General features: G+C 36.8%; 1 pseudogene; it reads left to right on the forward strand.

The window, feature by feature from the left end:
* Positions 1–1,377: 1,377 nt before the first annotated feature.
* Positions 1,378–1,472, forward strand: LOC147605521 (U6 spliceosomal RNA; annotated as a pseudogene).
* Positions 1,473–15,204: the final 13,732 nt, after the last annotated feature.

Consider the following 15,204-nt stretch of genomic DNA (forward strand, 5'->3'; position numbering starts at 1 on the left):
TGTTGTTAGGGTCCCACCGAAGCCTGCACCCTCAAACTTTAAAAGGTTCCAAACCCTGAGAAGTACTTCAAACTTTCCACCCCCAAGGCCCTAATCAGAATCAAGATGCTGGTAGATTCAAAAGTGAAGGAAGACCCTTCCATCAGAACACTTTCTCAGGAGCCCCACCTTTTTTGAGGGATGAGCTTAGAATTGAGAACAGGTGTTTTGGGTGTTGAGGTTTCGGTCACCAGCTTAAAGACTGCCTGACTCCTGTCATGTCAAGAGGACAGGGAAGTCAAGGACCCAGAGTGCCGAGACCAGCCCCTTCGTATCACTCAACCATCTTGCCAAAATCAGGGCAATCCCAAGAGGACTCCAGCTCAACCATCTGCCTCTGTTTCAGAGTAATCTCAGAACTCCCTCCCAGAACTAGGGTAACCCCAAAGAGAGAGAGTTTCGCCCGAATCTGCAGCAGCTAGAGCAGTTATGATAGCAAAAGTAGTGGAAGAGGAAAGAGGTCAGATTTATGCTGCAATTGAAAACCAAGGGCCAAATCGTCAAATTTACTAGAGGCATACCCGGGATAGCCGCGACATCCAAAGTGGTGGTTGGGTGGATGGGCGTTGGAGAAAGGCCTTATTGGCTAGATCTTTTGTTGGTGATTCTCTCTATGATTTTTGAATTTTTGTATTGAAGAATATTACTGTTACTTTGGATTTTGCAAACAAATATGATTTGTTGAAAAACTCTTCATTTTTCTGAAGTATGAGTGATTTTGTTTGTGTATGATTTGGAAAAATTTGTGTTAGAATATAGAACAAAATTTGGGTACATTTCAGTTGGTATCAGAGCATAGGTTGGGCAATCTCCACTTGATCGGGACCGTTTCAGTTGTTGGTATCAGAGCATAGGTTGGGCAGTCCGCACTTAATTGCGGATGTTTCAGGTCTTGGGTGATACATATTATTTTCTATTTTTGTGATACAACCAAAAGTATCTTTTCTTTGAAAAGGCTTTCTTCTATAGTCATAAGATGGCTCACAAATCCATTTTATGTTGAGAAGGGAAATTTTATGCAAAATAAGAGAATGCAGATGGGTCACATATTTGTTCCTAGAGATGATAAAAAAGGTGTGGCATGAAGGTCTATGTTTCCGTTGTTGTATACAAAAGGTTCATAAAACTTTTGAGTGCAAAAACAAGCCAGCATCACGTAAAGGTATGTGAGGGATTAACTACGGGAGATAAAAAAATAAGACAGAGTACGCAAGAGAATGTATGTGGATTTTCAAGTAATGACAACACTCAGAGCAAGAGGAAAAGCTACTGCCAACTATGGCTGAGGAGATTGAAGAATATGCACATGTCAATGCCACTGATCAAGTAGGTAAGTCCGAAAACCAAGCTTCAATTATGAAAATTCTTATCAAGATTAGCATGGCCCCTGCGCAAGGATGACATGCACAATTCAAGAAATGGTCCAAATTTTTATCATATAGTAAGTGCCCTCTGTTCCAAGTCTAAAAATTCATTCATTTTCTCCATATGGTATTATGGTGGATAGTAATGCTGAATTATATGCCTTTTTATTAGAGGCCACGTGATTTCTGCATTCTGTAAGTCCCTACTGTGCATAATAGACTTGAGCTAAGTTTGCCAAAACCTTCAAAAAGAAGTACTGTTGTCTTTGCCTTAGCTTCCTCACTGAAGTTACATGCTCAAAAATAATCCTCAAGCTGCTCAATCCATGCTTCTGCTTCTTCACTCCTCTTCCCCTTTCCAATAAAGGTTGGTATTGACCTTTTCTTTGTAACTTTTTGAGAGGAAAATCATCTACATGTCCCGACTTAAGTCCGACCTTTTCTTTGTAACTTTTTGAGAGGAAAATCATCTACATGTCCTGACTTAAGTCCGCCGGTGCCCATAGCCGTTTTTATGGCCTGCACTGTATCCTGTAACTGTTTAATAGCTCGATGAATTTAAAGATTGAAACCAACCTGTGGAGCAACTCTTGGTTGAGGGCTTATAGGAATTTCACCAGGTTCTTCTTGCTGCTCTTCATAATTTCTTGCTCCTTTGCCATTCTCGTTGACCCTGTCTATCATCAAAATTTAGACGATCTTCCATTTCGCCATCTTCTTAGTCATCTCTGTCTTCTTCATTCAAATTCATGAAAGCTCGAGCGTGCCAATTGAAAAAAAAAGTATCTTCTCTAATTTGGTTCGAACGCATGTTTTTAGAAAAGTTTTTCTATCTTTGATGATTTTGTGCAATGATAATCTACTAATTCTTGTAGGTTGTTTTTTTTTAGGGGCTTCTTTCTGAGCCTTGAGGATTTTCTGTGCAGGATAGAGAGAGAGATTTTGTAGACTCGGGCCAGCCGTCCTTAGACAAGGAACGCTGGACAGAGATTATGATTTATGCCCTATGGGAGCCATTTGGTAGAACCCAGAGTGGACGAGATTTACTAGAGGCATACCCGAGATAGTTGCGAAGTCCAAAGTGGTGGTTGGGTGGACATGCGTCGAAGAAAGGCCACAAACAAATATGATTTGTTGAAAAACTCTTCATTTTTTTGAAGTATGCATTAGGAATTTTTTAGACCCAAAGAGGGCCTCTTGGATTAACTTTTGATTAGGAATGGACCAATAGGAAGAGGCCTGGGTGCACATTTTTGACTTCTTTGATCTAGGGGGCCTAGGCTTTGGTTTGCTAATGGGGCCTAATTACTACTCTTGTCCCCTACCTCCTGGACCCAAACTTAGAGGTCCCCCCACCTAGAATCGTGCAGATTAAAAACCCTAAAAATTGAAATTTTTAATTTTTTCCCAAAAGTGTGTTTTCCCTCTCAAACTTCCCCCCAATATGCTCTAGGTTTGGAAACCTCATTTTGAACCTCTTTCTTCTTCTTCTAACCATTGTTGCAGAAACTCCATACCTCTCAAGCTCTCCCTCAGTCTCAAGCTCTCCCTCAGTCTCAAGCTCCCTCAGTCTCAAGCTCCCTCTCCCTCTTTCTTCCTTTTCTAATCTCTCCATTGCTGCAGAAACTCCATCCCTCTCAAGATTTCCCTCCTTCTCAAGATCCCTCCCTCTCAATCTCCCTCTCTCTCTCTCTCAAGCTGCCTCCCTCTCCATTGCTGCAGAAACTCTATCCCTCTTTAGTCTACTCTAAGTTCAGGAAGCCTATTCTCAAACTCTAACCCTCTTTTACGCTTTCCATTGTTGCACTGAAACCTGAACTTTCTCTCCTCTCCACTCCTCTATTGTAAAACACACTTTTCTTTTACCTTCTTCTCTTTTATTACCACCATGGCCTCTTCCAATAATGTGAGAATACCTAGGGAGAAGGTGGAAGAGCTTGTGTTGCATGACACAAGAGATGAGAATGGAGTTTTGGCTCTAACAAGATTCAGGGTTGGGGCTTGGGTCTACATGCAGCCAAGCTCCAAGGGACCACATCAAGTGCGTCAACTAAGGAATATGCTACATCATTGGAAGGGGTGGCTACAAGGCTTCAAGCATACTAAGAAGGAAGGACTGGTTGCCATAGTGCAACATGTGTATGTATACCCTTGGAGACCTGTACATTCAAGGCCAATGACCAAGGTTCCCCAAAACTTCTTGATCGGAATTCTGAATTTCATATTAGAATTCCTTGAATTCTATAACCTTGATCCACAGATCAATTTGAATAGTCTCAAACTTAGTTTCAGATTTGGCGAGAGTTTTGAGTGTATTTTTCTAAACTCGTCACATCTTCTTTCCTCGAAAGTGATGAAAGAGTTTGGTCTTGGTCATAGTCTAATTCAGGATTCGAGTCTGATAAGATTTTTCCTGAACTATCTTTCTCGAAAAGGTTTGATAATTCAGTTACTATTTTATCGAATTTCTTTCTTTGAATATACACTTAACTGATTTCTAAATTAGTTATAAATTCTAATGAGGAATAAATTAATCATTTATCTGAATATTTCGATCTCGATAGATTTCCTAAATTTTCTTTTTACAATCCGTGTGAATATAAAACGATAGAAATTTCTCTCTTAGAGTATTTAATTATTCATTTATCAAATACTCAAATTTAAACATAGAATTTAAGAGAATTCTCATTTTGATATAAAAATTCTTTATGCATCAACTTCAATGGGAATAACACTTTTATATAAAAGAAAATCCTTTTATGCAATTATTCATGCATAAAATCAATTTAATAGGAATAACACTTTTCAAATAATTAAAAAAATTCCTTTATGCATCTTTCTATGAATAGAAATTAAATTTAATGAGAATAACACTTTTATAATAAAAAAATTCCTTTATGCATCTTTCTGTGCATAAAAATCAAATTTAATGAGAATAACACTTTTATAATTAAAAAATTTCCTTTATGCATCTTTCTATGCATAAAAATTAAATTTAATGAGAATAACACTTTTATAATTAAAAAAATTTTCTCTATGCATCTTTTTATGCATAAAAATCAAATTTAATGAGGATAATATTTTTATAATAAAAAACAATTTTCTTTATGCATCTTTCTATGCATAAAAATCAAATTTAATGAGAATAACACTTAAAAAAATTCCTTTACGCATCTTTCTATGCATAAAAATCAAATTTAATGAGAATAACACTTTTATAAAATTAAAAAAATTCTTTTATGCATCTTTCTATGCATAAAAATCAAATTTAATGAGAATAACACTTTTATAATTAAAAAAAATCTTTTATGCATCTTTCTATGCATAAAAATCAAATTTAATGAGAATAATACTTTTATAATAAAAAAATCCTTTATGCATCTTTCTATGCATAAAAATCAAATTTGATGAGAATAACACTTTTATAATTAAAAAATTCCCTTTATGCATCTTTCTATGCATAAAAATTAAATTTAATGAGAATAATAATTTTATAATTAAAAAAATTCCATTATGCATCTTTCTGTGCATAGAAATTAAATTTAATAAGAATAACACTTTTGTAATAAAAAAATTTCTTTATGCATCTTTCTATGCATAAAAATAAAATTTAATGAGAACAACACTTTTATAATAAAAAAATTTCATTATACATCTTTCTATGCATAAAAATCAAATTTAATAATTAATATCAGTGATATCCATGCATATTCATAGGTGAATATGTACATGGAGTAATTAGAATATTTCTTTTAGATGCAAAAATGGTGGGAATTACTCTTTTGGAATAATATAAAAATAAACTTTCTTTTTAACAAAATTTTGGAAAATTTTACCATAACCTCCTTTGTATGGCTGACTAATTCTCATTTTTATCATTCTTTATTTGACTTAAATTAATCCAAATTAAATTTATAGAACTCTAATCTACACAATTTTCTAAATTCAAGAGAGTAAACAATAAGAAGAGTTTAAATAATCCCTTAGTTAATCTTTCTAGGATTAAGAAAGGCTGGAATGTAAAGAAGAGAAGGGGGTGGCCTTTTCATCAAGGCATAGCATTTGAATTTAATTCAAACATTTGCAAAGCATAAAAATTAACAAAACCATAGATTTTTCATTAAACAAGTAAGAAAATTAGCTTAAATGGAGCTTGTAAGCTCTCCTTTGGCTTGAGGGATTGAGGGTTCTACTCTTGTTTGAAGCAATAGTGGCCACCAAATCACTTTGGAGAGGATTAGGCCAAATACAATTGAATTATTAAGAAATTCAATGTAGATGGCTCAGGACAGGAATAGAGTAATAGTGCATAAACACAGCTTCTATTTATAGGAAAAAGTGAGCCTCTAACCAACAAACTAATTCTAGAATTTTCCAGATCAGTTTGGTCAATTTTTGACCATTTTTGGGTCAGTTCAGCTTACTTGAGGTGTACAGGTGTAAGAACCTTCCCTTCTGATCTTGTAATTAATCCCCTCTTTGAAATAAAAGAAAGATTTTGTTTTACCCTGTTTTGACCTGGAAAGAGAAAATTTCTATAGAGAGGTAATCCAAAATTGAGATATTTTTGGATATAAAAATCCTCCTAGTGTCTAAAATGGTTTCCCTTGAAATAGAAATTCAAAAAGAACTTTCCAATGTGCATTGGAATTAATTGAAAATAAGTAAAAGGACCTTAGCCTAAGGGTCTAGATTTTCAAAAAAATTTGGATTATGGTCCAATTAAGGTTCCCATGGGATCAATCCAATTGTGGGGAGGAGATAAATCCAATTTATAAAATAAAAATACCCAAAAATGAGTAAATGCCCACTCAAGATGAAGAGTTGACTGAGTACAAGGTTTATTAGTAAAAAACTATGAATATTACTTAAAAAATGAGATATTTTGGGTGTAATGATTCAATTTTGACACCTTGGTAAGGAGAAGGGGGCTCTTCAAGGAGGTGCCTATTTCACATGTGTGGTGGAGTTTTAAACTAAAAAATATTGTGATATTTTTATCTCTCCTCTCTCTTGGATAAAACCAAATCAAAAGGGAGCCAAACTAGATCCAAATCTTGTCCAAATTTAGCCAAACTGAACCTAGAAATTTCTAGAAACTAGTTGGACTTGGTTAGAGGCCTCCTTCACCTATAAATAGATCCTTAGCCCTTTGTAAAAAAAATATGAGAACTATACCATGCCAGTATTATACTGAAATAATGATATTTTTTGTTATCCCTTAAGAATCCTTACAAATTGGAGAGATTAGAGTTTCTCTCTCTCTTCAATCTTCCTTGGAGTCTTCTTCATTATACCAAACCAATTGATTGGTTGGGGGCCTCTACATTGATTAAAGAATCAAGAAATCTAGGAGGTCAACTGTGGTTTATGGTTTTTTTTTTAAATCTCCAAATGTTATCTCTTCTCAACCCCTCTCAAGCTTGAGAAGCATTCAATTGAATGGCTTTTTAATACAATTGGAGTTCTTTAATGAATTGTAGTGATAAAACACATAATTTTTTATTTATGCTTAAATTTAAAAAAAATTAAAGCATGTCTCTCTCTCTCTCTCTCCCCCAAAGAATGGTCATTCCTATGACCTATTCTATATTCAAATGAAGCTTGTCATGAAGCAATTCTTGAATCTAAAAGTAATTTCTATGCTTGTAAAATTGAGGCCAAATAAGTGGCTTTTTAATGCTTTTATGCTATTTAATTCATGGAAAAATTAGGAATCAAGTCCATAATTGGATATTGATCTAATTAATGGTTATTCTATCATATGATATTACTTAACTTTATGTTTTCAAAATTATTGAGAATTATTAGTAATAGCAGCGAAGCTATGGCAAAATACTTAAAAAATAAACACATAAATAATTTTCATTCATAATATGAAAAGAGGACTTCCTATGATATTCTAGGATTAATCATCCTAGATTAATTGAATGATTCTCATTATAATCATGAAAAATTTGATTTTTATGTTTATGCATAAATAGTTAATTAGGAAAAAGAGGAATGTCTAGTAATTCATTTTTATGTTAAAAGAGTAATCCCCATGACAATGGAAATCCATGTATTCCAATGAAGTAAGAGAAAAATTGGGATGCTAAAATAATGTATATTTTATTTAAAAATTAAAGAAGGATTTTACTTAAATTTATCTTTTTGCATAGATAAATTTAAATGATGAAAGATAAATTCCCACCATATTGGAATGCAAATATTTAAATGAGAAAAGTGTAATTTTTAGCATATTGAAATTAATGGGTATTTTATTTAAATTCAAAGATGAATTTTAGATAAATCTATTTTATCTATGAGAAATATTTAAATGGTAAAAGAGGAATTCCTATGACATTTGGAATTCCATCATTTAGAATGAGAAGGAATATATAAATAGTCGTTCGAGAAAAGGAACCTTTATTTAGGTCAAGCAATTGGTAGAAATTTAAAAAAAGTCCCATTATCAGAATCTAGAAAAAGCTACTAAATGGGAATAGGATGTGATAAGATGTAAATAGGATATGAATAGATGTAATAAGATGAAAATATAATGTGATAAGATGTAAATGGGATGCGATAAGATGTGATAGGATGTGAATGGATGTGATAAGATAAAAATAAGATGCGATAAGATGTGATAGGATGTGAATGGATGTGATAAGATAAAAATAAGATGTGATGTAATGGAAATGGATGTGGATGTTTATGTGAAAGAATGGATGTGGATGTGTTGAAAGAATGGATGTGGATGTGTATGCGAAAGAATGGATGTGGATGTGTATGCGAAAGAATGGATGTGGATGTGTATGTGAAAGGATGTGATGTTGATGTGAGTGAATGGATGAGATGTAATGTGATGTGAATCAGGATGTGAATGAATGAGATGTGATGTCATGTGAATCAGATGTAAATGAATGATATGGGATGTGAATGGATGAGATGTGATGTGATGTGAATCGGGTTAAGAATGAATGAGATGAGATGTGAAATGAATGTGATGAGATGTGATGTAAATTGAGATAGATGTGAATGAATGATATTTGATGTAAATGAATGAGGTGTGATGGGATGTGAATATGGGTAGATGCGAGTGGATGAGATGTGATGAGGATAAATGAGAAAAGATGTTATGAGATGAAAAATGATGTGATTGGATGAGAATAGGAATACATATGAATTGGATATGGATTAAGTAAATGTGGACAAATGTGGAACAATGTGAGATGAGAGTTCATTATAGAAACTGTATTTATGACCTGTTTTTAAATGACTGTTTTTTTGTCAATAAATAACTATTTTATGTCAATAATGTTGGGGAAGCATTTTGGTCGTCTTGAGAATGAGATCGTAGAGACCTAACTGATAAAGTTGCAATAGCTGACGGAGAGTCAACGGAGGACATCGCATGTAGTAGGGTCGGCCAAGGTCTTGACAAGCCTCGGTTCGATTTAAATGGTGAGCTTCCGGTACGATGGATGAGGGACGAAGGAAGCAGCCTATGAGTGAAGCGCTAGGTGACCTCCTGCCTGCGAAGGATCCTAGAGGGTGCTGAGACCATACAGTGCTCGGGCTTTGGGTCGCCGAAGATACCCACACGTGCATCGGGGAAGATATTGGAACAAGGAGTAAGAGTTGTTTTCTGAAATCGAGCATGGATCTGGTTGATTTTCCTTGCTGGTCCTCAATGGATTAGTCCATGGCTCTTTTATATGGACCTATTGGTTGATCTTGCTGATCTTCAACGGAGATTCCATCTTGATTCTTATAAGTGAATATATTGTCGGGTACTATGAGCTAGGAACTATCAAAAAGGCCACTGAGGGACAGGTGGTGAGCGTTCTGGTTGCCAATGATGCCATAGGTACACCGATGAAGGAATGATTGGAAATTAGGATTCAACTTGGATATTTTGGAGGATTATGATCAGTGACACTATGGTTTCATTAAATGATTGTTCTAAAGATAGTTGAATCTGTGAAAAAGGCAATTTCATATTGGGTGTGTAAGTGTTTCCCAATTGGATCCCATCACTACAGTGGTTGGTGGGTAGTTGGCTAACCTATGGGGCTGGATGGGGTTAGGCTGGACTGATGGATCCGTAAAATGAAACTCAATTTTGTTATAGTACGATAGATGAAGTAAATCCCGGATATTAATTGTTCTATGGAAAAAGAATCAATGGGGCTGTGCCTCTCGATGGGGAAAAAAGCGTTGGTTTCTATGATCCAAGTGTAAGTTTCTTCCTTGATCTGACCAAGTGACTCTCAGGTTTGGTCAATAATGACCCTGACTATGTTAGAGTACAAATATCATGGAGGAATCGCGCGTGCTTTTCGGTAGGGGGAAGTTTTTCTGGGTTGGATTTTTGAAGATCCAAGGGATTAGTCACTTGTCCGGATATCCGTGGGCAAGGCCCCGAGTGAGGGATCCTGCCCTGCGCAAGAAGTGCTACTTCCGCTGTTAGCACCCCTTCGAATCGGTTGCACGGAGAGGGCAGGGATCTTTCAGCTGGTATCAGAGCGAATTGACTAAAGTGGATCAACTAAAAAGCAAAAAATGTCAAAATTTTGTGAAGTAATAGTAAAAGGTTGTAATTGTGTGATAAAATTCATACAAATTGATATTCAAAATGAAGATTCATAAAATTGAAAGTGGGTCTTCAGATGAAGTACTGCAATTGTATGGAAATCCCTGACTTGCTTGAGGCCTAGTCTCATGATGGTATTTACCTTATAATTCCAAGGACCGTGACTACCCATATATACCGAGGGTATAACTGTAGCTCTTTACTGGGGCAGTATATACGAGTAAATCTAAGACCTTGAAATTTTAAGTAAAAATGCTATCTAGATGATGAATTCAAATGTGGTTGATATGATTTCAAAATTCTGGTTGAGAATTGATGAGTTGATTTGGATTCTGATTGAAAAAAAAAAGATGATTTCTGAATTTTGATTGAAAAGTGATCAGTTGAACAAAGCCATAATGAGGATAAATGGGATGAGTCCCTGTGATGATGTTCGTAATTAGAATGATGATAATGACTTCAGCAAATCACTATGAGATTAGTGGATTGTGCTGACAGATTGCTACTGTTAACATATGACCTAGTGGATCCAGTTAAGGGATGACAAATTAAAAACCTGCAGAACTGAAACTTCCATGGAGGAATGTTCAGATGGAATTTTTGGTCTGATGGACCATTATTGTGTTAAGAATATGAATGATATATTCTGAATGAATTGTTATTATCTGATTTAATGAGTTCTATATAAGGTATCTTTATCCCATGATTCTGTGGAGAGCTGACTAATTTAAAGAACCCCAGAATCAGTTGGATCTAAAGTCAGATTTGAATTGTAAATAAAAGGACTTAACAAGAATTTTTGTATTGATAGGATCATGGATCGAGGTCGTCGTGGTAGGAATGATATCCCCCAACTCGATGAGGAAGAGCTCGACTTGGATGTTCGTAAAACTCTTCATAGATCGCAGCTTGGACCTTTCAAGGGTGAAGGGTGGGCGAGACTGTGGAGAAGTGGATCGAAGCAATGGAAGAGTACCTCAATGTCACTGGGTACAATGAGAAGAGCACAATGGCTCTTGCAAGGCTGAAGATAGTAGAAACAGCCAGAGTAGCATGGAGAAACCACTCCAAGATAAACCATGTGGATCTAAACACTCAGACATGGAATAATCTCAAAATTTACCTAACGAAGAGATTTTGTCCTCCCGGCTTTTTGGAAACAAAGATGAACGAATTCTTAGAGTTAACCTAGGGGAGCAAAACTATTGAAGTATATCACCAAGCGTTCGCTCTCCTCCTCAAATACTCGCCACCGCTGGGATGATGGCGAGGTTCATTCAAGGACTGAACGAACCTTTGAATATCCTAGTGAAGAATGCCAAGCTAGTTTCCATGGGTGAAGTAGTGTGGATGGCGAAGGATTTCGCCAAGGTCTTTGATGTCATGGTCCCACCGAATCACCTTTCAAAAGGTTTTTAGCTCCAGAAGGTGATTCCAACCTTCCATCATCTAAGAGATATAAGGGTCAAGCCTAGAATATGGAAAGTTCCAGAATGGAAGAAATGTCCTTTTCTCGGAAATCAATCCCTTGGAATTCAACTTCAAAAGTTTCACCCTTGAGAACAAGGGAGTGAAATGCTATAACTGTCAAGGGTTTGGACATCGTGGTATGGATTGCCCAACTCCTTTTGGAACAAGGTTTTCAGAGTGGGAAAATCAGGGATCAAGATTCCAGACTCCAACTCCTTCCTTCTAGAGTAATCAGGTTTCTTTCCGCCAAAATCAGAGAAATCCTAGAGGTAGACCCTCTAACCAACCTGCAGTTTTAATCCAAAGTAATGCAAGACCTCCACCCAGGGATTTCATTAACGTCTTCACAATTTCGTGATCACGTTAACAAAACCTATTGTTAACATATTAAAACTTGTGATCACATTGTATATTCACATGACCTGAGAAATGACCTGCCGGAACCCACTATTCCAGTAACACCTCCGGGCTTCTACCATTCCCGGCGGGCCCGCCGGGGTATGAGGTTTTCCCGGCGGGCCCGCCGGGAAAGGTAAAAGCCCGGCGGGCCCGCCGGGGAAAACAAAAAACACCGGCGGGGTATTATTCTGTATATAAACACTGCCCGACACCCATCGTACAACTTTTGGGAAGATAGTCCTTGTTTTGGGGGCGTGATATCTCTCCTCAAAGTACTTGTAGAGCTCTCGAGTTGGTAGAAGTGTCCTCTTGGGAAGAACGTCCTTATTTTAGGGGCTGTCGTCTTTCCTTGTAGGCACTCCTAAGGCTATTGGGCCACTCGTCCTTAGTTCTTTGAACTGGGGGCAGGGTGTGGTTCGTAGCTAATACTTGCGGAGATTTAGGGACAAATTTGGAGTCATTCAGCTTTGCATTTGAGCCACGTACGTAATCTACCTCATTCTGCTTTATGAATGGTTTGATGGAGCCAAGAGTCCTACTTAGGGGCTTGTATTGGTTCTTGATACTTGATATAGTTTAGAGTAGACAAGGGTCTATTGTCCTATACTAGAGTATTGGGCAAGAATAGATCTTTGATTTTTTTTGTGAATGTTAGAGAAGGTCTATTGTCCTATACTAGAGTATTGGGCAAGCATAGATCTTTGATTGTGTAAAGTATCCTTAATTGGGTACAAAAGGCATCCTTCATTGGGGGTGCAATGTGCATGATAGTTTCGAAGTAGTTTTGCAGTAAGACCTTGCAAGATAGTTTGAAATAGTTTTGTGTTATGTGATGATCTTTTGTATTTGTCAAGATAGTTTCGAAGTACTTTGTCTGCAGATGTATGTTTTGTTATACGTGAGTGATTTGTTATTTTTTCATTTGTGTATTCATTGTTATATGCTTGCAATCGACTTCTTGCAGATCGAGCAGATAAACTTCTTGCAGATCGAGCAGATAAACTTGTTTACATGTACTGCAATGAAAAGATCTTGCGAGACATCGAAAGCGAAGAGTATGAAGAAGATATGCCCAGATGGATGTACAATTGTGAAGATGTAGTAGACGAGAACTTTGATGTTGGACGTACGTTGTGCACCACCCTTGAGATAGAAGACAATTTAGACATTGACTTAGATAAGCTTAATTTAGCAGACGAGAGAGTAAACGGTGAAAGAATTTTGGAGCAAGATACTGACATAGAGGAAGAAGTCACTTCATTAATTTAATAAAAAGTACTTGTACAAATGATCATATTTGGAGAAATTATCAATACAAAAGTAGAATTTGTTTTTCTTAGCTCTCATCTTGAAATAAATTGCGAATTGCACTAGGAGTTGCATCTAAAGGTCCTGGTGGTTTATATTCGCTAGCCATACCGAACACTGTATAAATACCTTGATTTATTGAACTCAAGGTATATCAAATAATTTTAATGAACTCAATATCATCCAATACATCATCAAACGTGAGAAAACAGCAATAAGTGTATCATTACTTATCAATGATCAAACAAAAACAGAATATATCAAACATTACTGAACTCAACATCATGCAATACATTATCGAACGTGAGACAACCGCAACAAGCGCATTATTACTTACGAAGTGTATACATTATCGAATGAGAGAGAGAGAGAGGGGGGGGGGGAGGAAGAGAGAGAGGTGTGACAGATAGAGAGAGGAAATATTAAATGATATTTTTTATAGTTTTGTGAGTTCCTAAAGAGAGAAAAATAATGTTTTGTAATCCTAAAGCACTCCTCATCTACATACCTATCGTGATAGAGAGAGATGTGAAGTGTATCATGAGAGAGAGAGAGAAAGAGTTGTGAAGTGTATCATTGCGAGAGAGAGAGAGAGAATTGTGAAGTGTATCATGAGAGAGAGAGAGAGAGGAGAGGAAGAGAGAGTTGTGACAGATAGAGAGAAGAAACATTAAATCACATTTTTAATGTTTTTGGGAGTTCCTAAAGAGAAAAATAATGTATTGTTTTAATTTTTAAGTAAATAGAGGGAGAAAAAAGAAATTATTAAGAATTATGTATATTTTAAGAGAAATAAAAAAAATCATTATCTACACATCTATCGTGTTGTGAAGTGAATCATGAGAGAGATAGAGAAAGAGTTGTGAAGTGTATCATGAGAGAGAGGGGGGTAAGAAGAGAGAGATTCATATTTTTCGAGTTACGAATCACGATATTATAAAATAAAACGGTTAGACAATATGATGTAAACTTTGATCCATGAAATACTAATGCCGCGTTAGCAACCAAGTATCGCATGGATCAAACACAATAAAAACAATACAAGTCAAATCAAACAAATTTACGACATTTATTCGATCGCGTTAACGATCATATGCCGAAATACGCAAGCAAATTTACGACACTTTTTCGACCGCGTTAACGATCAAATGCCGTAATATGCAAAAAACATTTTATGCACTAGCGGACGACACCAACTTGCCGTGTTAATGACAAAATGCCGCCCGATTCTATGGGAATACCAATAGGATACGAACATACACTGGCCGCGTTACCGACCATATGTCCGCATTTGACAAAGGGAAGGGAAGGGAAGGTGACATCGCCATAACGATACTATGCTTGCCGCGTTACCGACTAGTACCGCTACGGCGTGCCATACTTACCATAGGACACAGACTAGCCGCGTTACCGACTAAGTGCCCCAGGGTAAGCACCATTCCGAAGAATGGCCTTACACACACACACCAGTCGTGTGGCGGGCCACCCAAATCCTGCCGCGCATTGCGACAATGGGCGGCTGCCCGCACGAACTCACCCACACACACATCCCTCGTGTGGCGGACCACCCACATCTTGCCACGCATTGCGACAGTGGGCGGCTGCCCGCACGAACACACCCACATACACAAACACACACACACACACACAAGTTTTTTATTACCTGTGTATGCTGTCAGCAATGAAATCCCAAAGGGCCCCCCGGGCCTATATATATAGAAAAATGTACCCCGTCGGGATATGTGACGACCCCGCCGGGACCCGCCGGGCAAAGCAAAAGCCCGGCGGGCTATATCAAAAGCCCGGCGGGATTTTTCCCGGTTACCAGGTCGCTTGCCACCGGCTTTTTTGTGAACATGTTAACATGTGAACATGTTAATAACATGTTCACACATGTTATTAAAAAAAAAAAATTGTGATCACGTGAATATAAAATCCCTGCCTCCACCTAGAAATAGGTGGAAGTCAAAGAAAGATGTTCCCAAATCGGCCGTCCACTTCCAAGGCAATAACACTGGAAGTGATTGAAGAAGAAGAAGAAGATGA

This window comes from Cibotium barometz, chromosome 59, assembly GCF_041138505.1.
Source record: "Cibotium barometz isolate CiBa-2024 chromosome 59, ASM4113850v1, whole genome shotgun sequence".
Classification (NCBI taxonomy): Eukaryota; Viridiplantae; Streptophyta; class Polypodiopsida; order Cyatheales; family Cibotiaceae; genus Cibotium; species Cibotium barometz.